Below are 23,539 nucleotides of genomic sequence, written 5' to 3'. Positions count from 1 at the left end.
GGAAACGCGCTTTCCGATCGCTCAAGGTTGCGTGGACAAAGCATAACTCTAGCGTCTAGGAAAATCTTAACCAGGTGCGATGGCGGCACGCATAGCGTGGGAAGCTAGCCGCAAGAATAACTATACCAAGGACTGCTGCTGATGAGGGCGAAATACCTTCGTGTAATTATAATAACCCTAATAGGACTACTTTCGAAAAAAAAAAGAAAATGGCCCAGTGGGCTATACTACGAGAGCTATGACTGATAGTTTTATATATATATATATATATATATATATATATATATATTCATCTCATCCATGGGATCGCATGCGCGCGCTGTTTCTTTGTCTCTGCGTGTAGTACAGTTAAGAGAGCCAGTTTAAGGGCGGAGAAGAAGAAAGAAGAGAAAAGCAAAAACTGCAGCGCCGTGGTTTTAAAGCGCACCCGTGGTAGAGAAACGGAATGCGATATAAGCGTGCGTAGCCATGATACGCACACGACAAACTGCCTTAAAATATTTAGACTTGAGGGAAAGCTTCGTTAGCAAACGATAGCACGGCAATCAGCCCTCGAATATAATTATAACTCTAATAATAATTGTAAATATTCATCTCATCTATGGGATCTAATGCGCGCGCTGTTTCTTTGTCTCTGCGTGTAGTACAGTTAAGAGAGCCAGTTTAAGGGCGGAGAAGAAGAAAGAAGAGAAAAGCAAAAACTGCAGCGCCGTGGTTTTAAAGCGCACCCGTGGTAGAGAAACGGAATGCGATATAAGCGTGCGTAGCCATGATACGCACACGACAAACTGCCTTAAAATATTTAGACTTGAGGGAAAGCTTCGTTAGCAGACGATAGCACGGCAATCAGCACTCGAATATAATTATAACCCTAATACTAATTGTAAATATTCATCTCATCTATGGGATCTAATGCGAGCGCTGTTGCTTTGTCTCTGCGTGTAGTAGTTGAGAGAGCCAGTTTAAGGGCGGAGTAGTTGGAAGGCATACTTTCTAGGAAAAATGGCCACTCAAGGAGAAGAGCGAACTCGAGCGGCTTTAGAGGCTAGGAAAACTGCCTTAAAATATTTAGACTTGAGGGAAAGCTTCGTTAACAAACTATAACACGGCAATCAGCACTCGAATACGACGAGAGAAATTACTGAGACGTGGAAAATTCCCTTGAAAAAAATCTGGTTTGCTAGACAAATGCTTGTATGTATTGAACCTCTTAAAAGATGAGGGGTGAAATATGCGCTCACCGAGAGGGCATCTTCAGCACGAGACATCCACAAGGCACCTTACAGAGATGTGGAGAGCTTCGCGGCCGGAACGAAGCCTCCCTTCTCCGCCGGCCAAGAGGGGGAAACGCGCTTTCCGATCGCTCAAGGTTGCGTGGACAAAGCATAACTCTAGCGTCTGGGAAAAGCTTAACCAGGTGCGATGGCGGCACGCATAGCGTGGGAAGCTAGCCGCCAGAATAACTATACCAAGGACTACTGCTGATGAGGGCGAAATACCTTCGTGTAATTATAATAACCCTAATAGGACTACTTTCGAAAAAAAAAAAAGAAAACGGCCCAGAGGGCTATACTACGAGAGCTATGACTGATAGTTTTATATATATATATATATATATATATATATATATATATATATATATATATATTCATCTCATCCATGGGATCGCATGCGCGCGCTGTTTCTTTGTCTCTGCGTGTAGTACAGTTAAGAGAGCCAGTTTAAGGGCGGAGAAGAAGAAAGAAGAGAAAAGCAAAAACTGCAGCGCCGTGGTTTTAAAGCGCACCCGTGGTAGAGAAACGGAATGCGATATAAGCGTGCGTAGCCATGATACGCACACGACAAACTGCCTTAAAATATTTAGACTTGAGGGAAAGCTTCGTTAGCAAACGATAGCACGGCAATCAGCCCTCGAATATAATTATAACTCTAATAATAATTGTAAATATTCATCTCATCTATGGGATCTAATGCGCGCGCTGTTTCTTTGTCTCTGCGTGTAGTACAGTAAAGAGAGCCAGTTTAAGGGCGGAGAAGAAGAAAGAAGAGAAAAGCAAAAACTGCAGCGCCGTGGTTTTAAAGCGCACCCGTGGTAGAGAAACGGAATGCGATATAAGCGTGCGTAGCCATGATACGCACACGAGAAAGTGCCTTAAAATATTTAGACTTGAGGGAAAGCTTCGTTAGCAGACGATAGCACGGCAATCAGCCCTCGAATATAATTATAACTCTAATAATAATTGTAAATATTCATCTCATCTATGGGATCTAATGCGCGCGCTGTTTCTTTGTCTCTGCGTGTAGTACAGTAAAGAGAGCCAGTTTAAGGGCGGAGAAGAAGAAAGAAGAGAAAAGCAAAAACTGCAGCGCCGTGGTTTTAAAGCGCACCCGTGGTAGAGAAACGGAATGCGATATAAGCGTGCGTAGCCATGATACGCACACGAGAAACTGCCTTAAAATATTTAGACTTGAGGGAAAGCTTCGTTAGCAGACGATAGCACGGCAATCAGCACTCGAATATAATTATAACCCTAATACTAATTGTAAATATTCATCTCATCTATGGGATCTAATGCGCGCGCTGTTGCTTTGTCTCTGCGTGTAGTAGTTGAGAGAGCCAGTTTAAGGGCGGAGTACTTGGAAGGCATACTTTCTAGGAAAAATGGCCGCTCAAGGCGAAGAGCGAACTCGAGCGGCTTTAGAGGCTAGGAAAACTGCCTTAAAATATTTAGACTTGAGGGAAAGCTTCGTTAACAAACTATAACACGGCAATCAGCACTCGAATACGACGAGAGAAATTACTGAGACGTGGAAAATTCCCTTGATAAAAATCTGGTTTGCTAGACAAATGCTTGTATGTATTGAACCTCTTAAAGGATGAGGGGTGAAATATGCGCTCACCGAGTGGGCATCTTCAGCACGAGACATCCACAAGGCACCTTACAGAGATGTGGAGTGCTTCGCGGCCGGAACGAAGCCTCCCTTCTCCGCCGGCCAAGAGGGGGAAACGCGCTTTCCGATCGCTCAAGGTTGCGTGGACAAAGCATAACTCTAGCGTCTAGGAAAAGCTTAACCAGGTGCGATGGCGGCACGCATAGCGTGGGAAGCTAGCCGCCAGAATAACTATACCAAGGACTGCTGCTGATGAGGGCGAAATACCTTCGTGTAATTATAATAACCCTAATAGGACTACTTTCGAAAAAAAAAAAGGAAACGGCCCAGAGGGCTATACTACGAGAGCTATGACTGATAGTTTTCTATATATATATATATATATTCATCTCATCTATGGGATCGCATGCGCGCGCTGTTTCTTTGTCTCTGCGTGTAGTACAGTTAAGAGAGCCAGTTTAAGGGCGGAGAAGAAGAAAGAAGAGAAAAGCAAAAACCGCAGCGCCGTATTTTTAAAGCGCACCCGTGGTAGAGAAACGGAATGCGATATAAGCGTGCGTAGCCATGATACGCACACGACAAACTGCCTTAAAATATTTAGACTTGAGGGAAAGCTTCGTTAGCAAACGATAGCACGGCAATCAGCCCTCGAATATAATTATAACTCTAATAATAATTGTAAATATTTATCTCATCTATGGGATCTAATGCGCGCGCTGTTTCTTTGTCTCTGCGTGTAGTACAGTTAAGAGAGCCAGTTTAAGGGCGGAGAAGAAGAAAGAAGAGAAAAGCAAAAACTGCAGCGCCGTGGTTTTAAAGCGCAGGCGTGGTAGAGAAACGGAATGCGATATAAGCGTGCGTAGCCATGATACGCACACGACAAACTGCCTTAAAATATTTAGACTTGAGGGAAAGCTTCGTTAGCAGACGATAGCACGGCAATCAGCACTCGAATATAATTATAACCCTAATACTAATTGTAAATATTCATCTCATCTATGGGATCTAATGCGCGCGCTGTTGCTTTGTCTCTGCGTGTAGTAGTTGAGAGAGCCAGTTTAAGGGCGGAGTAGTTGGAAGGCATACTTTCTAGGAAAAATGGCCGCTCAAGGAGAAGAGCGAACTCGAGCGGCTTTAGAGGCTAGGAAAACTGCCTTAAAATATTTAGACTTGAGGGAAAGCTTCGTTAACAAACTATAACACGGCAATCAGCACTCGAATACGACGAGAGAAATTACTGAGACGTGGAAAATTCCCTTGAAAAAAATCTGGTTTGCTAGACAAATGCTTGTATGTATCGAACCTCTTAAAAGATGAGGGGTGAAATATGCGCTCACCGAGAGGGCATCTTCAGCACGAGACATCCACAAGGCACCTTACAGAGATGTGGAGAGCTTCGCGGCCGGAACGAAGCCTCCCTTTTCCGCCGGCCAAGAGGGGGAAACGCGCTTTCCGATCGCTCAAGGTTGCGTGGACAAAGCATAACTCTAGCGTCTAGGAAAAGCTTAACCAGGCGCGATGGCGGCACGCATAGCGTGGGAAGCTAGCCGCCAGAATAACTATACCAAGGACTGCTGCTGATGAGGGCGAAATACCTTCGTATAATTATAATAACCCTAATAGGACTACTTTCGAAAAAAAAAAAAAAGGAAACGGCCCAGAGGGCTATACTACGAGAGCTATGACTGATAGTTTTCTATATATATATATATATATATATATATAAATATATATATATATATATATATATATATATATATATATATAGATATATATATATATATATATATATATATATATATATTCATCTCATCTATGGGATCGCATGCGCGCGCTGTTTCTTTGTCTCTGCGTGTAGTACAGTTAAGAGAGCCAGTTTAAGGGCGGAGAAGAAGAACGAAGAGAAAAGCAAAAACTGCAGCGCCGTGGTTTTAAAGCGCACCCGTGGTAGAGAAACGGAATGCGATATAAGCGTGCGTAGCCATGATACGCACACGACAAACTGCCTTAAAATATTTAGACTTGAGGGAAAGCTTCGTTAGCAGACGATAGCACGGCAATCAGCACTCGAATATAATTATAACCCTAATACTAAATGTAAATATTCATCTCATCTATGGGATCTAATGCGCGCGCTGTTGCTTTGTCTCTGCGTGTAGTAGTTGAGAGAGCCAGTTTAAGGGCGGAGTAGTTGGAAGGCATACTTTCTAGGAAAAATGGCCGCTCAAGGAGAAGAGCGAACTCGAGCGGCTTTAGAGGCTAGGAAAACTGCCTTAAAATATTTAGACTTGAGGGAAAGCTTCGTTAACAAACTATAACACGGCAATCAGCACTCGAATACGACGAGAGAAATTACTGAGACGTGGAAAATTCCCTTGAAAAAATCTGGTTTGCTAGACAAATCCTTGTATGTATTGAACCTCTTAAAAGATGAGGGGTGAAATATGCGCTCACCGAGAGGGCATCTTCAGCACGAGACATCCACAAGGCACCTTACATAGATGTGGAGAGCTTCGCGGCCGGAACGAAGCCTCCCTTCTCCGCCGGCCAAGAGGGGGAAACGCGCTTTCCGATCGCTCAAGGTTGCGTGGACAAAGCATAACTCTAGCGTCTAGGAAAAGCTTAACCAGGTGCGATGGCGGCACGCATAGCGTGGGAAGCTAGCCGCCAGAATAACTATACCAAGGACTGCTGCTGATGAGGGCGAAATACCTTCGTGTAATTATAATAACCCTAATAGGACTACTTTCGAAAAAAAAAAAAGGAAACCGCCCAGAGGGCTATACTACGAGAGCTATGACTGATAGTTTTCTATATATATATATATATATATATATATATATATATATATATATATATATATATATATATATATATATATATATATATATATATATATATATATATATATATATATATATATATATATATATATATATTCATCTCATCTATGGGATCGCATGCGCGCGCCGTTTCTTTGTCTCTGCGTGTAGTACAGTTAAGAGAGCCAGTTTAAGGGCGGAGAAGAAGAAAGAAGAGAAAAGCAAAAACTGCAGCGCCGTGGTTTTAAAGCGCACCCGTGGTAGAGAAACGGAATGCGATATAAGCGTGCGTAGCCATGATACGCACCCGACAAACTGCCTTAAAATATTTAGACTTGAGGGAAAGCTTCGTTAGCAAACGATAGCACGGCAATCAGCCCTCGAATATAATTATAACTCTAATAATAATTGTAAATATTCATCTCATCTATGGGATCTAATGCGCGCGCTGTTTCTTTGTCTCTGCGTGTAGTACAGTTAAGAGAGCCAGTTTAAGGGCGGAGAAGAAGAAAGAAGAGAAAAGCAAAAACTGCAGCGCCGTGGTTTTAAAGCGCACCCGTGGTAGAGAAACGGAATGCGATATAAGCGTGCGTAGCCATGATACGCACACGACAAACTGCCTTAAAATATTTAGACTTGAGGGAAAGCTTCGTTAGCAGACGATAGCACGGCAATCAGCACTCGAATATAATTATAACCCTAATACTAATTGTAAATATTCATCTCATCTATGGGATCTAATGCGCGCGCTGTTGCTTTGTCTCTGCGTGTAGTAGTTGAGAGAGCCAGTTTAAGGGCGGAGTAGTTGGAAGGCATACTTTCTAGGAAAAATGGCCGCTCAAGGAGAAGAGCGAACTCCAGCGGCTTTAGAGGCTAGGAAAACTGCCTTAAAATATTTAGACTTGAGGGAAAGCTTCGTTAACAAACTATAACACGGCAATCAGCACTCGAATACGACGAGAGAAATTACTGAGACGTGGAAAATTCCCTTGAAAAAAATCTGGTTTGCTAGACAAATGCTTGTATGTATTGAACCTCTTAAAAGATGAGGGGTGAAATATGCGCTCACCGAGAGGGCATCTTCAGCACGAGACATCCACAAGGCACCTTACAGAGATGTGGAGAGCTTCGCGGCCGGAACGAAGCCTCCCTTCTCCGCCGGCCAAGAGGGGGAAACGCGCTTTCCGATCGCTCAAGGTTGCGTGGACAAAGCATAACTCTAGCGTCTAGGAAAAGCTTAACCAGGTGCGATGGCGGCACGCATAGCGTGGGAAGCTAGCCGCCAGAATAACTATACCAAGGACTGCTGCTGATGAGGGCGAAATACCTCCGTGTAATTATAATAACCCCAATAGGACTACTTTCGAAAAAAAAAAAAAAGGAAACGGCCCAGAGGGCTATACTACGAGAGCTATGACTGATAGTTTTCTATATATATATATATATATATATATATATATATATATATATATATATATATATATATATATATATATATATATATATATATATTTGTCTCATCTATGGGATCGCATGCGCGCGCTGTTTCTTTGTCTCTGCGTGTAGTACAGTTAAGAGAGCCAGTTTAAGGGCGGAGAAGAAGAAAGAAGAGAAAATCAAAAACTGCAGCGCCGTGGTTTTAAAACGCACCCGTGGTAGAGAAACGGAATGCGATATAAGCGTGCGTAGCCATGATACGCACACGACAAACTGCCTTAAAATATTTAGACTTGTGGGAAAGCTTCGTTAGCAGACGATAGCACGGCAATCAGCACTCGAATATAATTATAACCCTAATACTAATTGTAAATATTCATCTCATCTATGGGATCTAATGCGCGCGCTGTTGCTTTGTCTCTGCGTGTAGTAGTTGAGAGAGCCAGTTTAAGGGCGGAGTAGTTGGAAGGCATACTTTCTAGGAAAAATGGCCGCTCAAGGAGAAGGGCGAACTCGAGCGGCTTTAGAGGCTAGGAAAACTGCCTTAAAATATTTAGACTTGAGGGAAAGCTTCGTTAACAAACTATAACACGGCAATCAGCACTCGAATACGACGAGAGAAATTACTGAGACGTGGAAAATTCCCTTGAAAAAAATCTGGTTTGCTAGACAAATGCTTGTATGTATTGAACCTCTTAAAAGATGAGGGGTGAAATATGCGCTCACCGAGAGGGCATCTTCAGCACGAGACATCCACAAGGCACCTTACAGAGATGTGGAGAGCTTCGCGGCCGGAACGAAGCCTCCCTTCTCCGCCGGCCAAGAGGGGGAAACGCGCTTTCCGATTGCTCAAGGTTGCGCGGACAAAGCATAACTCTAGCGTCTAGGAAAAGCTTAACCAGGTGCGATGGCGGCACGCATAGCGTGGGAAGCTAGCCGCCAGAATAACTATACCAAGGACTGCTGCTGATGAGGGCGAAATACCTTCGTGTAATTATAATAACCCTAATAGGACTACTTTCGAAAAAAAAAAGGAAACGGCCCAGAGGGCTATACTACGAGAGCTATGACTGATAGTTTTCTATATATATATATATATATTCATCTCATCTATGGGATCGCATGCGCGCGCTGTTTCTTTGTCTCTGCGTGTTGTACAGTTAAGAGAGCCAGTTTAAGGGCGGAGAAGAAGAAAGAAGAGAAAAGCAAAAACTGCAGCGCCGTGGTTTTAAAGCGCACCCGTGGTAGAGAAACGGAATGCGATATAAGCGTGCGTAGCCATGATACGCACACGACAAACTGCCTTAAAATATTTAGACTTGAGGGAAAGCTTCGTTAGCAAACGATAGCACGGCAATCAGCCCTCGAATATAATTATAACTCTAATAATAATTGTAAATATTCATCTCATCTATGGGATCTTATGCGCGCGCTGTTTCTTTGTCTCTGCGTGTAGTACAGTTAAGAGAGCCAGTTTAAGGGCGGAGAAGAAGAAAGAAGAGAAAAGCAAAAACTGCAGCGCCGTGGTTTTAAAGCGCACCCGTGGTAGAGAAACGGAATGCGATATAAGCGTGCGTAGCCATGATACGCACACGACAAACTGCCTTAAAATATTTAGACTTGAGGGAAAGCTTCGTTAGCAGACGATAGCACGGCAATCAGCACTCGAATATAATTATAACCCTAATACTAATTGTAAATATTCATCTCATCTATGGGATCTAATGCGCGCGCTGTTGCTTTGTCTCTGCGTGTAGTAGTTGAGAGAGCCAGTTTAAGGGCGGAGTAGTTGGAAGGCATACTTTCTAGGAAAAATGGCCGCTCAAGGAGAAGAGCGAACTCGAGCGGATTTAGAGGCTAGGAAAACTGCCTTAAAATATTTAGACTTGAGGGAAAGCTTCGTTAACAAACTATAACACGGCAATCAGCACTCGAATACGACGAGAGAAATTACTGAGACGTGGAAAATTCCCTTGAAAAAAATCTGGTTTGCTAGACAAATGCTTGTATGTATTGAACCTCTTAAAAGATGAGGGGTGAAATATGCGCTCACCTAGAGGGCATCTTCAGCACGAGACATCCACAAGGCACCTAACAGATGTGGAGAGTTTACGGGGAGCAAAAAAAGCAACACTGTAGTTTTATATGAAGGAGCTGCCTTTAAAATGTAGGCATAACAGTTAAGTAGATGAACAGAAATAATTTTTATACTAAGGAGGGGAATGAGAAATAAATTTTTTGCACGTGATACATAAATTATTAGCTAATATATAACATAAATATTAGCAAATAAATTATTACCTGCACGTGATAAAGCCACAGTTAAGTTTTTGGCCCTCCATAACAAAATCGCGGCGAACAAATGTCCTATTCTGTCCACTCAGAATATATCTAGGACACACATTTGGGACCCATAATTTTCTACTTTCTCGAAATGAACCATCAACCTGTATGAGGGGAGAGGCTGACCGTGCTCCACATCCTATTGGAGTGTCGGGAAGCCGAAGCTGAGAGAAAGAAACGTTTTCCTCTTGCATACCGTTATTACGTCTCTTTTCACCCGGCTACATTTCTTGGTAAGGAACCGCTTTTTAACACCAAGGCAGTCCTCGGTTTCTTAAATGATGTTATCTTACATGTTATAAGTCCATTAACTTCGTAGAGCATCCTCGTTCTCGAGGACGACGCTGCGATAATTGTTTTGCATTGCACATGCCTCCAGATCCCTATGTTTCAAGGGCTCAAGGAAGCAGTAGTGCTCTAGACAATCTTAGAATCTGATATATATTATGCATCGTATGCGAGGTCTGTGAGAAAAGCATCTGACCTTTGGCCGGAGAAAAAGAAGCTGACCTAACTGGAGCGTTGGAAACCTAGTCACCCTCAAAGTAGTCTCATTGGGAGTCCACACAGTTCTCCCAGCGGCGCTCCCATTGTTGGAAGCATTCCGAGAAGGCCTCTTTCAGAATGGAGTTTAGCTCAGCTGTCGTTGCTGCTATCCTGAAGAAGGTCCACGTTACGCCAGACAGCAGCCTTTCAGCAGAGGGAACATCGGATCGGATCGGAAAACATTTATTGGGCTCTAGAAAAGAGATCTTCGCGGCTTCAGACGGCCTCTTCCATCTTCTGATGGATTCTTCCGTCTGTAATCACAGGGTTGGTGCCCTAGTCCAAGGCTCCACTGAGTATGGCTAACCCGCGAGCTCGCTCTACTAGGCGCTTTTCGCCGTTCAAGCTTACGCTGGAAAGCATACTCTCCCACTGTTCCGCACTCTGGTTTTTAATTTTATAGGGAGTTAGGGACTCAATATTTTGACCGGCCCATGATATGTGGTATAGATCTGGTTTCTCTCCGCACCATGAGCACTTAGCCTCATACTGTGTAGGGAAAATTTTATTGAGAAGGTTTACATTTGGGAAAGTACCCGTCTGCAGTTGTCGCCATGCAACAGCATCCTCTCTGCTTAGATCCTTATCTGGGGGTGGGTACGTCAATAACAATAATAACAGACTCTCAAGCAACATGCCGTAATTATACAAACGGCAGAGGGAACATGAGTTTGGTGGGAATTTTCTTTGGGTAGGTTCAATCAAAGAAATAATAGGGACAGATATGCGGGCATCACTGTCAACAGTACTTTGTTTAGTGAATGCTTACTTATTCTAAGCACCTAACACATTTATTAACATCCACTTTATCGCTTTGTATTCTAACATATGAAAAAATATATATTTATGTGGCTTTTCCCCATATGCTTAAATACATTTGTGAATAGGCGCTTGGCGAATACTCTATAAAGCTTCTTGCGGACATGTCCACGACTCCCAATCTGAAATTGTTGAAATTGGTTCCCGCTTCCTTCACTTGAGTGTTTAAAGGGTTATACCTACCTATTTATTAATGTACACTTTATCACTTTGTATTCTGAGATAATAAAAATATTTATTTATGTGGCTTTTTCTCACATGCTTAAGTAAATTTGGCGACTACTGTATAAAGCTTCTTGCAGACCATCGGACATGTCCACTGCTCTCATTCTGAAATTGTTGGAATTGTTTCCTGCTTCCTTACTTCACCTGCCTGTTTAAAGGGTTATTGTAAACCAGTGCTCAGTAATTTATGGGCTTAACTTTTTCAAAAAGATGAATGGGCTTTCCCGTCGCTCCTGTTTAGCTGGTTGAGGATCACATTTTGTGGAAAAATAGCTCTCTCCAACTTAGGAGTTATATATATTTTTTAGTGGTGTGAAAATACTCGAAACTTTCGGATTGAATATTGTCCTATTTGATTTCGTCTTTCAATGGTCATTATTTGTAAATGAGAATAATATTCTAATATTTCAAAACACAAATGAAACATAAAATTTGAGCCAAAGTACGGTTAATTTTCACCTCCTAGAACATAGTATAGACATGAAATGCAAGAACTTGTACGAATAGCAGACCAGGCTTTAAGTAGCCGTACTTTAGAGGCTATACAGCAATCATTCATGCTTACTGAAGAGCCCTGTGCGTGTGAAGAAACTTTGCTGCTCCATTTGAGCTTTTATTAAACAGCTCTTCATAGTATGCAGTGACAGAAACTTGCTAATTTTTAAAATACTAGGATGTGAACATCATTTTAAAATAATCGTGATATCAGCTGTTCATTATTCAGAAGCTATCCAATATTCGATTTGCTTATGGCATTATTCGTTTCGGTAGCAAAAATCAGTATTCGCACGTACATATTATTTTTATTTCAGAGTTAAATTCTTCAGAGTGACTTTTAAAAAAAAAAAGGAACTGCTAAATAATTGTTTTAGGTGACAATAAAGCAGCTAAACCCTTCTTGGTATATTCAGTTTTACAGGTTTTATTTTTCTATGCAGGATAAAGCAGCCTAATTTCTTTCTGTAATGAAACTTACAAAAATTTGCTTTGTAATAAACTAGGTGAAGTGGCAACACTCGCAAGCAACTGCAATGACAGACGTCAAGCAATTAAGCGAAAAATTAGTTTTGGAGATACCCAAGGGGCAACAGCACGACAAGAATATTTTCTAGAAGTCCCAGAAGGTTGGAGCACCTCCAGTTTGATGCTAGGCAGCGCTTTGTACTGAAAATGCACATTTTTCAAAATGCTCCATCGCAGCCACAGATGTACGGCAGTGAACCTCAAGAGTTAAAGAAGTCAGTCCTCTGGCGTATGGCTCTTAGAAGACTGAGCATTTATTGATATCTGTCACATTCTGCATGTGTCACCAGCTTGATGCACAACTACAGGGAATCATCATTATAACAGTCGTTCAGTTGTTGATGCAGAAAACACACTTCTTTGTAAGCGGTTTCTTTTAGAGTGTCCTAAGCCATGGTAAGGCGAGAAGTGGACTCCAATTGCATCTGATCTCGTGAAACCTAACTTCCAGTGAAGCCACACTCAATTCTAGTGACATGACAGTATTCTATTTGGAGCATGGAAAAGCACAGTGAAGTGCTGCACATTTCAATTATAAGAGCGACAACACTCGAGGTAGCTTGGTGATAGTAGATTGTGACATCACAGACGGGTGGTCTGCCATTTCTAGGGCGTTGAGCCTTGCCCCGTGGCTTTTGATCGTCTGCATCCTTTGGTTTATTTGTAGCGTTATCTTGTCGTAACCTTCCTGGAGAGTCCCTACTGTCGTCGCAAGTTTGTGTGGCCCTTCCTTCATTGACGCGACGGTACTTGCAAGCCCGCCGAGATGTTCCTTGATTTCTTTAATGCCGCTATCCGTGCTCCAAGGATGTGTGTTTGTCACGGCTTTTCTCTTATGTGGATTGCACGTGGATTCCGCGACCGGTACCTCGACTACCATGGATTCTAATGTGGTTTCGGTTTTTTAGAGTCGGAGGGTGGTGGCGTTGGCGGCGTTTTGAGATGTCTGTTTTCCTCGACAAGTTCTGTTATTGTATGCCTTAACTCTTTGTTTTCGTGTTCTAGTCTTTTAATCGTATTTGCGATTTCTACTTGCTCTGGCCGTGCCGTCGGACTCACCTGGTTGGCGGCCTGCTGTTGGTGCTGCTGCTGAGCTTGTTGGGCCCACGTCAACCGATCATCACCGCCAGCTCATGGAGCGGCGGGCGAATATCCTTGATGTGGATCTCTGGCTCGGGTTCCTGGAGCGCCCTGCGGACAGTGACGACGGGCGGCCGCGGTTCCTGGATCTCGAGCAGCCCCGCTCGCCGGACACGCGAGCATCTGCGTTGGCGGCCGCGTTATCGTTGATGGCGCTACTCTCACCGTTCTTGAGCGGCGGGAAGTGTTGCTTACTAAGGGCGATTGGTCCCGATCTCTTAGTGCTTTTGCTTGCGTTTGCTGCGATTCTTCTTTCAATTCGTCTTCGGACGACGTAGGGGAGTTGGAAGCGGTTCCTGCATTCCTTGCTGGCCGTGACGTGATTTCGCTCGCAGAGCGCACACTTGATCCAGGTGCACACATGGTCGGCGTTAGGGTTAGCTAGTCCACAGCCTTTGCAAATGGCGTCGTCGGGCGAAGGGCATACGTCGGCACGATGGCCAAGTCTGGCGCACACGTGGCACATGGCGATCTCCTTGCAGTAAAAAGAACACTTTATCAGGGCGTTGTCGTATCTGACATAGTTCGGGACTCAAAAGCCGTCCAGGGCACATTATGAACATGCCAGTGTCCTTGATTCTCTTTGCCGCCAGTGCGAGCGGGTTGCGTGGGTTGGCGAGCTTGCGGTTTATGGAGTCCTGCGTCTCATCGAGCCGTCGAGCCCCCTCTTATAATGCCTTTGCGCGTTCCGTGCGGCGCCGTCCTATATGCAGTGGTCTCAAACGTTTGTTCTCCTACGGAAATATTGCGGATCCTGAGGTATCTCGCTGCGTTCGCTTCGGACGTTGTGCTGACCACCATGATGTTTTGTTTCAAATTGGGGCATATCGTGTCCTCGCTTCGCTCGTTAGGTTCAATGCAAGCACCCATGCAACTTGCTTTGGTGACCGTAAGTTGGCCTACCTTGGCTATGTTGATTCCGCCACGAATGCGAATCACGATCTTGATGTCGTCTTGCGGAAGCGTGGGCATCCTGCTTGCTTTGATCACGGAGTTTCTCACTGTTGAGACGGTTGCATTCGTATTTCCTCCCTTTCACTGGAGGTTAGCGAGGTGGGGCTGGCTCAACGCAGTCTTCGTTACAGACGGGCGCGGCGCCACGATAGTCCAGCTGGCGTCTGTAGTTATAGCGCACATTTCAATATCCACAATAATTAAAATAAGGTGAACCACTCCACTGATTGTGCATTTGGGGCTGCAGCGGGTCAATACTGAAAGAGTGCATTATTTTGCAGTGGCCTTTATTCTGTAATTGAACGTACAACAATTTTTTATATATTTTGTTAAAGCTCTGGGCAGCTTAATTACGCCATTTCATATTGTAGTCTGAACAAAAGAATTTTACATTGCTTTTTTTCGTGTAAATTGTATGTCACCTATTTAACTCAGTTCAGTTGTTGGCATTTCACAATTGAAAATCAACATTATTTCACCAATAAAAAGTTATTGTGTTGTTATTAATAAAGAAATTAATGAAGTACCTTTGTGCTGGCTCAATGAATGTTGTAATTTTGTGGAGTTTCCAGAGAATCAATGATGGTCCATCTATTCAACAATGGAAATTCAACAACCATTTTTGTAAGGGTTTCACGAGCGTTCAAACTGTCCCCTGCAGGTTACATTGCGTGACTACTTGATTCGATGGATGACGATTCCACTTATGAATAAAATAGTTTCGGCTAGTAATAGCCGCATACCTTACAGTCTGAATTAAGCTTTTCCTGCTAAGCGACTGTTTACGAACTGCGCGAGCGTCCTAGGCGGTGGTAGGTGCTGTATTACAGATATCTTTGTTCTAAATAGCGCATGGTCGAAGCACACGGCATCCACGGTTATATATCGTTATATTATCAGCGTTTGTATTAATAAATGTCATGCGGCATGACTATGCGAGGTCGTATTGCTGCATCAGCCCGTTTTTGCTTGCTTTTTCGAAAAAGAGTATAACCGAATTTTTTTTTCCGGTTGTGTTCGTTCCGCTTTTCACGACGCACTCACACGTATTACGAAAATTTTGCCCTAAAAATAGCCATCGCATTCTTTTTATGCTATCCCTCTCATGTTATGGCTGTATAAAGGCCAAAATGCAATGCCGAAGCATACAGCTTATATCTATATGTATCATGCTGGTTTACCAACCGTAGTGACCGCTGTGTTGAGCAGCGCCATCGGCCTCACGCAGCAAGGCTAGCATAGGCATATAGTAATTTCAGGACTGCTACACTTGAAATGCATGAGAACTATGCCGTTGTATCAGAAATATTTGGTAGCGCCTGCCAGTTAGATGTTACGTGGATGTCTTAGGTTGGCTGTGCACGAGCATGCGCTCTTATGTTTTATGTTTTACTCCCTACGCCAAGCGATCAGACAGTGAGCTCATTTTTCATTTAATTCTGGCAATACAGAGATACGGATTTTCTTTGTTGAATTAAAACCTATATAAGCAAAATAGTTCACAACATATACACACACCGCGACTGATAAAGAACGTACACCTCGGCTGATTACGCGCGTCACATTTTTGCACCCCCAAGACATGTGTCTGCCTACTGCAGTTACCGATGCACCTGAAGGCTTCCCTGACGACCTTATACAAGCGGATATGGCGTAAATTTCACAAAGTAAGATCTAAAACATCCCGAAATCGCTCCGCAGCACGCGACAGCAATACTTTCAAGCAGCGCCGCGCCAGATCGCCCAAGCCAGAAAGGAGGAAAGGCTCACCGCGTGCCCTATCCTCCTCGCCCGATAAAAAAGTCTATATATCGAAACTTTCGCTCCCGGGCAAGCACGGAGAGTTGCGAGAAGAGTTGCCAGAACAATATGGCTCTGAGCCGCACGTAAAACAGGTGACCTTGACAGAGCCTAGATGCCTTCGACTTTTCTATAGTCTTCGACAGTGCTTACCCCAGAGTTAATGAGAAGAAAGAAGTGCCGGAACGGGCCCCTTAGTTTACCGGGAACGCTTCAGACCCTTACGGTAGCACTTCAGGAATGCTACCTCGTTTAAGCCCCACCAAGACCTACATGGTTTGTACACTTCGGGCGAGAAAACAGTTGACAACCCTGTTACCTCCGCGCACGCAATACAATTCACAGAAACACAAACACGCAAGGACGAATAAGTGCAAAGGTAGAGGAAACGAATGGATGCAAATATGAGTTCTGCCGATGAAAATCTGTGCGTTACTCTTTAAAAGTGTTGCCGCTACGTGCTCCTTCATTATTCTTTGCGTGAATACTGTGAAGCCCTCTCGTGACTTTTTCTGTTCCTTCTGTGCGGAAATTTCCAACGGTAAAGAAAGCAAGTTATGTCACCGCGCCTCGTAAGTTCCTGCGGATGAATTTTTGAAAATGTGTGGTGTTATTGAGTGTACAATGCGAACATCTATTCACGCGTTACGTTCTCCGAATACGTTTGCGAGATCGGTAAAAACAAGCTTCTATGTATGTAAGCTTCCAAAGGCAAAATCTCGCCCCCTTTCTTTTTTCTTTGTTTTATCGCGGCTTGTAGATATGTTAGGAATTCGTCGGTGTTATATTTTCAAGTGTTGTCACTAGAAAGTATGCGCAAGGTATCTCAGTGGTGTATGTCTAAGCCCTATTCGTAAATCTCTCATGCCTACAATAGGTAGCACAATGTAGTGTCATTTGTTACTGGTCCTAACATCCTGGTCCCGGAATCTCATTTATACATGCAGCTGTGAACGCGTCCAGGTACGTGATATATTTGCGGCGAATTTGAACAGCACATACAACCTGTGTGGGTCAAAAATGAAGAAAAAAGAAAAAAATGGTTCACCACTTATCGAGAAGCCCCAAGTCGCGTATCCGCGGACATACATCCGTCCGCTTATTGTAGTGTTTGCCTGCCTGTGGTCGCCTTTTATGGCCATCGTTTGCATACATACCGAAACATTTTTTTAATAAATAAAAATAATTGATTAAAGGTTTGTTAATAGATATTGCAATTCATGTTGTTATAAGCGTGTATTTGTATGCGGGCACTCGTATGAATGCGCGTTTGCGCTGTAGATGTTTCGGCGCTTTCCGGGAGCTTGTGTCCGCGGTTCGCTTGTGAGATTCCTGCGTTTCGACGTTCTTTCTGTGCTTCGCTGTAACTCCTTTGGAATACTCGTGCGTGTTGCTCGATTTTATGGGCTTGTTGTTGCCTTGAAGATCACCGTGATCGCCTTCGACTCGGTCACATCAAAGGTTAGTGAGTGTTCTGAATTCCCCTTGTTCGTTCATTCCAACGCGGTGAACAAGAGCGCGAAAGTGCATACACAGAGAGAGAGAGAGAGAAGGGAAGACGGAAAGGCAGGGAGGTTAACCAGACTGAGTCCAGTTTGCTACCCTACACGTGGGGAGGGGAATGGGGAGTGAAAGAGGGAGAGAGAGGGGTGTAGGATGTCTAAAGTCGGGCACTCAAGTCTGTTGTCCTCAGGTAGCGAAAAAGCGCTCGAGCTGCTTTCTGGGCCAATGAACTGTGAGGCCAGGCTCCCAAGATCTTCGCTTCCGTAAATGGCCTGTCATCCAGTCTATTTAAGGCACACTGGAGAGTCTCGCGTTGATTATCGAAGCGAGAACAGTGGCACAGAAGGTGACTGATGGTCTCTTCGCACTTGCACTTAGCGCACATTGGTGAATCCGCCATTCCAATACGATAGCTGTAGGAGTTCGTGAATGCTACTCCTACCCACAGCCGACACAGCAGTGTTGCGTGACGTCGTGGAAGGTTCGCTGGTAATGTAAGTTTCAGTGATGGGTCGAGGCTCTGTAAACGACACTTAGAGTTCTGTGGTGTATGCCAGCAACCTAACGTGATTGTACGAGCCAGACTGCGAGGCTGTCTTGCAGCGTCGACTCTGGATAAAGGTATAAGGAGTGTCGGTGAGCCAGCCTGGGCACGTCGGGCAGCGTCATCGGCGAGGTGATTACCAACGTTGCCACAATGTCCCGGCAGCCACTGAAATATGATATCATGTCCTCTTTCAGAAGCGCAATGGCAGGCTTCGTTGATTTGTCACACCAGCTGTTCATAATTGCCACGTCGTAAACTTCTCAAGCTCTGGAGGGCTGCTTTCGAGTCACAAAATATTGCCCATTTGTTGGGCGGTTCTTTTTCAATGTATTCGATAGCAGCGCGAAGAGCGGCCAGTTCAGAGCCCGTAGATGTCGTTACGTGTGATGTCTTAAACTTGATGACGATAGATTGAGATGGTAGAACAACGGCGCCCGTAGAATTTTCCGAAACGGAACCATCGGTGTAAACATGAATTCGGTTAGCGTAGGAACAATGCCGAAGTTCCAATGTGATCTTCTTGAGAGCCGCGGTGGTCAGGCTAGCTTTCTTCACTATTCCTGGAACAAGGTACACAGGAGGCTTCTTCAAGCACCACATAGGGTATGGCGTTCTTGTTGCGGGTGAGTGCCTCAAAGACAAAGAGTGCCGGTTAGCCGCAATTGATCTGGAGAACGCTGCCCTGGGTTTTTTCTCAGGCAATCGAGCGAGATGGTGGTCAGGGACTCTGGATATATGGCGAACATGTACCCGGAGCGCGTCGATATCTATATAGGTCCTTATTGGGTGGTCTCTCGCGGTGGCAATTGTTGCCATGGTTGAAGCATTTCGAGGTAGCCCCAGACATGTTCGAAAGGCTTGGCCTTGAATGCTCTGTAGGACATGGATGTTAGTTTTGCTGGCATTGGACAGCACTGGTGTGCTGTATTGCAAGTATCCTAGGAAGAGCGTCCTGTATAGTTGAAGCATAGATGCCACGGATGTGCCCCACGTTTTACTGGCAAGAAACCTTAGTATATGGGAGATAGAAGTAAGCCTCTTCTTCAAATATGTGATGTGGGGGCTCCATGAAAGGTCTCTGTCTATAATAACGCCTAGGAATCGGCGAGCTTTTGCGTAGGAAATTGGTTGGTGGTCAATAAAAATGGGGTACCAGGTCATGGGCTTGTGGGTAAAGGCGACTAAGGCGCACTTCTCGGTCGAAATGCTGAGGCCTTGCGCACGCAGGTACGATGATGTTAGGGTCACGGCTTTTTGGAGCCGTGCACGCACCTGGAGACATGTAACTGCCGAGGCCCATATGCATATGTCGTCAGCATATATGGAAAGGTTTACTTATGTGGTAGAACGTCGGCAAGGCCAAGGATTGCAAGGTTGCACAAAGTGGGGCTAAGAACCCCACCCTGAGGGACGCCACGGTAAGTGTAATGGTCAGCAGTTCGGCCATCTGCACTGTGCGCAAAGTGCATACAACTCATGTACGTGCCTTCCACGCTCCTCCGTGATCGTTTTCGTTCCAAGTACTATCCTTTGTTGCGAGAATTATTTATACATCACTAGATTTGTGGTATTGAACATGAACTTTTGTCCCGGTTTAACTTCACACTCCGCTTGTGGTGACGTAACGCAGCTTGCGCTGCCAGCTAAAACTGGGCATGTATAACGCCACGATTTCTGGTACGGTGTTCGAGCACAGATTGAGCTGACCTTATTAATTAGTTCAAAACAATGCCAGGTGAAACCATCGGAACTGCACTGTAAGCAAATATATGCCGTTTGCGCAACCCCGTCTCTTACATGACGTGTGAGCGGGCTTGTAGCAACCAGGGTTGGTGGGATCAGCGAAAATGTGTTCTGCTGCGCTGTTCACTTTGCGTTGCTGTAAGGCCACTCACATGCCGCGCGGCCGACGTTCGCCTGATCAGAAAACATATAGGAGGCAATGGCGAGATATAATAAAGCATTTCAAGGGTGTACGTGCGATTCTATGTAGTAGCTGAGATAAAATAGGTGTGGTACCACCGAATGCAGCGAAACCATCGCATTATGCGCCTTGCCAACCACCAGTCTTTTGATTTCTACCAGTTCGCGTGCATTCTACTTTTTGTTTTCCTGTTCTCCGTTCGACGCCATCGAGTGCTTCAGCAAACGGCTTTGCGTATGCGCTCTTTGCATTCACAGAAATGGGAAATTCCATGGCACTCTAGGTCCTACTTTACTGGGGTAGAAGATTCAAAATAATGTAAAAGTGTAAAATTTCATATCACTTACCACTGTTTTCAAATCAGTAAAGGAACGAGATGCCTGCGCATATATGCCATGTTGTCCCACTGTGTTCCCAGGTGGCATGTATACGTATACGTCAATAATAAGTTACTTGTGACCATAGAAGTAGCTAGTTAGGTCAAAAAGCTATCTTTGCATTGAATTCGACCACTACAGGGAGAACAGATTGAAAGGGGAGCGCATCCTCAGGAACTAAATGACCTTTTGTCACAAGCTTGGAATAATGCTTTCTCGGTGGAGCAGTTCTGTGAAATACTTTCTTTGAGAGTAAGCAAAACTTCAGTAGCATCAGGTAGACGGGGAGTAAAAAATGCTACAGTGCGCTTCTATATGAAGGAGCTGCCTTAAAGATGTGGCCATAACAGTTAAGTATATGACCAGAAATAATTTTTAAAGGAGAGGAATCAGAAAAAAATTATTTGACCAGCTCACAATGCCATTGCCAAGGGCAGCCATACTTTAGTGTTTTCAATTACTCACTTATATCAGTTCCTTTATGTCAGCGTAATCGTCTATGTAGCTCTTTTGATTGTTGCTTTTGGTGCAATGTGGCTTCACGTTTTACTACTGACATCCATTTTCGTATTTAAATGGAGCTGGGGGAAACTCGAACCGGCACGCGAAAGGTGAATTCTTTTGGCCATTTGTTCTGTAGCCTCGCCATCATCAAATGCACTGATGCCATGAAAATATATTGCAAGGAAAAAAAAAACATTGGTGATGCAACTGCAAGCATGTCCTCCAGTGATCATTTGGCCTTCAGTAGCAGACATCATGCCTTTAGGTACTCAGCTGAGACTCTGCAATTGCACCAGGACTGGGAGTAAATTTACGTGTCAGTTTTGAACATTGTGATCACTGTGAACATAATAAACGTAGAATGTGCATTTTTCAGAGAACATGCCTGATATAGAAGGGGCGTTCAGATACTTAGTGTGCACATTAGTGGTCTACATGGGTTCACATCTTTCTAATTTTACCAGAATTAACGTATTATGACCTATGTCGTGCAGCAGTGCACTGCTCGGGGCATCAAACAAAAGTAGCAGCAATGAATTGAGAAAGTTGGCTGAAGAAGGAGCGGTGATCGGGGCTTTCCGCATTTCAAGGGCCAAATTCCAAAAGGATTGATGCCCGGCTGGACAGTGTGTAGTGTCGGTCATCATATATTGTAGCCGGCGCGGCATGCATGTCCATGGCATTGAGTGTCTTCAAATTGCAAAAGTTCCATCACTTGGAAATTGGGAAGTTGAGGCGAGGTGGCAGGGCTCCCCTCTGCATCAGTCAGTACACGTCCTCTGCTATACTGACAATCCTACCTTAATGAGAACCAGTGATGCATGTCATCCTATTATGCAGCCAAGTACATTCCTTGTTTTGTGTTAAGGGGATACTAATACATCCTAGATCAATTTAAAATACGAAACATGGTTTTAAATATCTACTTCTCTTAATTTTGTGGTAGTTGGTTGATTATTGGAAAAATAAAGCTGACAGTTCAATTTTGTGAGTATCGCCCCAAATTTTCGTGCTGATGCCTCACTGTCAAATCTTGGAGTTCAAGTATTTTTTAAAAAATTAGGTCGTTTTGGTTCAGTACAGATTCCTGAAATTTCATTAAATTTGAGTTTTTGGCTTTTTTGGAATACAATGAACACCATTATTTGTAAAAACTACAGATACACCTGAGCAGACGCCATCAAAATTGATGACGTCTTAGCAAGCTGGTGTGGCAACTTCAAGGCAGCAGTGCCACCAATCCGTCCTCTTACGCCTTTTACAGTTTATTCAGCCTCTTGTCACGGTGCCAGTGAATCTCTTGAATTGGAGGAATGTCATTTACAGATACATCTAAGATTATCTTTCTCTTTAGCGGTTTCATGCAACCCGCCGTGGTTGCTCAGTGCTAGGCTATGGTGTTAGGCTGCTGAGCACGAGGTTGTGGGATCGAATGGCGGCCCCGGCGGCCGCATTTCTATGGGGGCGAAATGCGAAAACACCCGTGTACTTAGATTTAGGTGCACGTTAAAGAACCCCAGGTGGTCGACATTTCCAGAGCCTCCCACTACGGTGTTCGTCATGTTCAGAAAGTGGTTTTGGCACGTAAAACCCCATAAATTAGCGCTTTCACGCAGTGGTTGCTTAGTGGCGTTGGCCCAGCGCCACTAAGCACGAGGTCACAGAATCAAAGAACCGCATTTTGGTATAGGTGAAATGCAAAACTACCCGTGTACCGTGCAACCCTAGGTGATGAAAATTAATCAGGAGTCGCCCACTATAGCGTGCCTCGATATTAGGTGGTCGTTTTGGTACGTAATATCTCAGAAATTAGTTACTTTCATTGTTCCTTAGTACTCCTTTAAACTGCAGTATTAATTATATGTGCCAAAACACGTGCTCGAAGTATTATCCATAAATCTTTATAAAAGTGTATATAAATGTCTACTTATTGATAAAATAAAAAAGGGCTAACAGGTTGAATAGCACACTGTGGTATAAGGGTTATAAACACTGGTAAGGTGCCTCAGAAAGGCTGCCCAACGTTTCGATAGGAGGACCTATCTTTGTCAAAGGCAGCCTCGTAATTCTAGGCATGTTAGTTTTAAAGAGTTAGTAGAGCGACGTCACTTGCGATTGTTGTCGATGGCGGGTGGTTGCAAAGGAAGAAACTTCAAAGAGAAGGAGCGCTGTCGCCTGACGTCTGTAAGTGTGGTTCCTAAAACGAGGGAACAAGAGCAGGAGATTGGGAAGGCGGGGAGAAAAGAAAGGAAATAAAATGAGAAAAATAAAGAAAAGAAAACACACCATGAGGGGAAAAAACACGAAGAGGAAAAGACAGGCACAGGAGGGTGTTGGGGAAGCGAGATGTTAGGGAGCATTTAGGAGTGTAGTTGGCTGCATGTCTTTGTCTCTTTAGAAAAGCCGGTCAGGTTGTCAGTGCCCGAGCAACAAAGAAGACCCCAAAAAGTCATTGGTTCAAAGAATGACGTGAGGGGCGTAGCATAGAGGAAAAGATTATACAAGAGAAGACGCTCCCATAGCTAGAGCCCAGCGGCCGAATTGACTGTAACGAGCCAAGCGGATGGGATTAGCATCCTCGGGTTTCGGTTTTGGCCACGCGAGTTTTGAACGCCACTCCGGCTCCGCTGATCGGCGCGGATTTTTTTTCCTTTTTACTGCTGAACCACGCGAGGCCTTGGCG

The sequence above is a fragment of the Dermacentor andersoni genome, chromosome 9 (genome assembly GCF_023375885.2).
Source record: "Dermacentor andersoni chromosome 9, qqDerAnde1_hic_scaffold, whole genome shotgun sequence".
NCBI classification, from domain to species: domain Eukaryota; kingdom Metazoa; phylum Arthropoda; class Arachnida; order Ixodida; family Ixodidae; genus Dermacentor; species Dermacentor andersoni.
This window is presented reverse-complemented; position numbering follows the sequence as displayed.